The sequence below is a fragment of the Nannospalax galili genome, unplaced genomic scaffold (assembly GCF_000622305.1).
Source record: "Nannospalax galili isolate Female #2095 unplaced genomic scaffold, S.galili_v1.0 scaffold1513, whole genome shotgun sequence".
In the NCBI taxonomy this organism is placed as follows: domain Eukaryota; kingdom Metazoa; phylum Chordata; class Mammalia; order Rodentia; family Spalacidae; genus Nannospalax; species Nannospalax galili.
This window is the reverse complement of record NW_008333402.1, coordinates 300,092-304,099: the sequence shown is the minus strand read 5'-3', so window position 1 is coordinate 304,099 and position 4,008 is coordinate 300,092.

Here is a 4,008-nt window from a genome sequence, read left to right as displayed (position 1 = left end):
TGCGCGTGCGTACACACACACACACACACAGTAAATGTTTAAAAATTTATGAATAATTTGAACAAGAGGAATGTAAAGCTTATTTTCTAAAAGCTGAAAATATTATTGAAAGAATCTATTGAGGTTATAAACATATGGAATCAGAAGACATACTAGTGCTTAGATGACAGTATCCCCAAACTCTAGATTTAAGAGTCTCTAAACTTAGGGCCTTCTTTCTCTGTCAGAATGCCAGTCGTATTTGTATCCAGAAATTGGCAAGTTGATTCCATTCATATGGAACTGTTATGGATCTAGAAGAGCTAAAACTATCTTGCACAAGAAGCACAAAGTACAGAAACCCATATTTCTCAATTTCAAAAACCACTACAAAGCAACAGTCACCAGGATCATGTGGTACTGGCAAAGCATGAACATAATAGATGAGTGAACCACAGAAATAAATGAATTATCAGAAATAAACACATTTTTCTGGGCAACTAACTTTCAATAAACATGTCAAGATAATGCAATGGAGGAAGAGAATGGGTTTTTTTCTTTCTTTTTTCCTTCCCTCATCTCCCTTTCCTTTCTCAAATGGTGATGGGACATCCAGATAGCTACATGCATAAAAATGAAGTTATACCACTTTCATCTCACACAATATGAATTAAAAATAGATCAAAGAGTTATTTTTCCAGTACTTTAAAAACAAAGTACATAGCTGGGCATGGTGGCACATGCCTTTAATCTCAGCACTTCGGAGGCAGAGGCAGGTGGATCTCTGTGAGTTCAAGGCTAGCCTGGTCTACCTAGTGAGTTCCAGGACAGCTGGGGCTACAGACCCTGTCTCAAAAAAAAAAAAAAGAAAAGAAAAGGAAACCCCAACAAAGTACATTTGTTCATTAATATAACTCATAACTAATTATGAGTTAACATAATAAAAAACTTAGAAGAAAATGGGGATAAATATCTATGACCTCTTATTTGGCTATGGATTCTTATATAGGACATCAAAAGCATTAGCAGCAGCCACAAAATATACAAACATAATCAAAACTTAAGTCTTCTGTGATTCAAAGGGCACTTAACTAAGGAACAGTCCATAGGATAGGAGAAAAAAATTGAAAATCATATATTCAATAAGAGACATTTAGAATAGTCAAAGAACAGAACTACATAATACAAAACAGAAAACCAAATTAAAAATGGGTAGGGGCTGGAGATATGGCTTAGTGGTTAAGAGCACTGACTGCTCTTGCAGAGGACCTGGGTTCAGTTCCCAGCACCCACATGGTAGCTAACAACCATCCGTAGCTCCAGTTCCAGGGGATCTGACACCCTCTTCTAGCCTCCACAGGCATTGCATGGCACAAGTGCGCTTACATACACACAGGTAAAACACTCATACACACAGAATTAAAATAAATAAAAATTTAAAAATGCATAAAAAGGGGCTGGAGAGATGGCTCAGCTGTTAAGAGCTCTGGCTGCTCTTCCAGAAGACCTCTGTTAGGTTCCCAGCACCAACAGGGAACCTAACAACTGTCCATTAACTCCAGTTCCAGGGGCTATGTCTCCCTCTTCTGGCCTCTGTGGCATTGGATGGGTGCATATACATTATTTCATACACATAAAATAACAAAAAATGTTAAATAACAGGTAAAAGATCTTACCAGGCATTTTTTCAAAGAAAGCAAACAAATGACCAGTAAGCACACAAAAAGATTTCCAATAGTTATTGGCTATTATAATCAGGCAAATCAAACCACAATGATATCATTTTACACCTAGTAGGATACCTAAAAGTTAGCTAAAAAGTTAAAGAGTCAGGTAACAACAGAGATGGTGAGAAATAATAACGTATACACTGCTAGTGAGATACTAAAAATTTACAGCCATTTTGGAAGCCAATCTGGTGGGTTTTCTCATGATTAAATATGGTTACTATGAACCTAGCAACTCCACTCTGAGGTACACACCTAGAAGAAACAAAAACATATTCATACAAAAGCTTGTACATGAATGCTTGCAGTAGCATTATTTACAATAGCCAAAATGTAGACATAACCAACAGAAATGATGACTAGGTAAATAAAATGTATTATATCCATGTAATAAAATATTATCCAGCCAGGGAAGGTCATAGATCTTCAAGAAAACCCTAAGGCTGTCACATCCCCAGACAAATGTAATTTCTTACTATGTGCAAAATATGGATCCTTAAATTTACAGTCAAGTATCCCAGTTATTGCCCATCAAAGATGCTTCTCTTTCAGTAGTCAGAGATTATTACAGAGTTCCAAAACTGGTCACACACAGAGATTGTCTGTGAATTGTCCAAGCCTAAGTGGCACATCTACAATGCAACCTCTACACCTAAGGCTTATGTAACATAAAACAAGGGATGAAGAGAACACTAATGCATCTTTCAGTTCTCATCAATGAAGCTCCCTCATGCAACAGAGGGCCAGGAACACAAAAGGTTACAAATGGCCAAAACATAGAAAGCAAGATTCTGCAGAGTGTGGGTCCTTGGACAGGACTTCTATATTAAAATCTACCTACCTAGGGCTCAGGGACCATTTTGGAAGAGGTAATGGAAAGATTGTAAGAGTCAGGGATGAGGTATATGACCATATGCAAATAGAGTCCTACAGGGACCCCTCTCATATGAACCTATTGTAATGGTGTCAGCATGCCCAAGACCTATGCAAACTCAAGCAGACAAAAACCCAGCTCAGAACTGTGGAAATGGACAGCAGGCCCCAATCTTAGTCAAATTATTGGCAGCTGCTTACTGCTGGGTGAGGTAGAGATGATCTTCTTAGAGGGAGGGCCTCTAGATAGACTGACTAGACCACAGTGGATTAACTTGCACTGAGGAACATCTGGGGACACCAACATGACATGATAGGCCTTAACACAAATGACAGAATGTATGAATTCCAGTGGGGGAGGTTACAGGAAGGGGCCAATGGGGATTAAGATGTTCTGTATGAAATACACAAAAATTCAATACAAAATTTGAAAAATATTATCCAGCCATAAAATGTAATGAATTATTGATACACACTTCAACATGAACTTCATTCAAAAGGGCCAGTCTATAGCCACTGCTAAGTGCCCCAAATTCCAAAGCAGAGCCCTTAATATGGCACCCCTCCTGGGGCTCAGCCTATTGTAGGTTCATGGCATTAGATCAGTTCTATCATAGAAGATGTAACACTTTCTTCTAGCACGTCAATTAGAGTTTGCCAGTATTGTTCTCAATGCTTCTGCCACAACAACCATCTATGAACTTACAGATTAATTTATTCATCAGTCAGTACGTCAGGCTTAGGGACTGCTTTAGGCTTAAGAACACCCTGCACAGTAAATGAAATGTGGCATTAGGCTCCCCTCTAAGCAGTTGTCTCATTTTACCACTTTCCTAAGCACCCGGAGCAGATGGCTTGACAAATAGGTTTAATCAATCCCTTTTAATTGAGCCAATTGAGATGTAAAGCCTTTTGAAAATAAGAGACACCACAGACTAGGAAATAGGCTGCCCACCTCGACAAAGAGGAACAGATGAAACAGCCGTGCCGTGCCAGCATTCATCTTTGGCTCTACTTTTCCTTTTCTGCATGTTTGAACAACTTTAAACTAAGTTTAAAAAGATATGAATCTGAACAGTCTCTTACAGGTTACTGGTGTGTTCTTCCTTTTCTGCTGCAAATATGTGAGTCATTTGGGCAAGCAGGGATGGCATAAAGTCATGCCCGTGGTCACTAAAAATAGGGCTGGAACAAGCGTGGGTGAGCAACCTTTAGAATGAATATGAATGCACAAATGCGTGTGAAATGCAAGGAAATTTAAATGCTTAATGAACATTAGAGATTTACTGGAGTACGAACTATCTAAACTTTGTCTCATTCACTACTTAGATCACTCAGCTGCAGTTGGACTCTCTGGGATTGGAAGTACTGCCTTTCCCTAGTGCATCTGACAGGCCAACCTTCTACCTCAGAGATCAGTGAGAGCTAG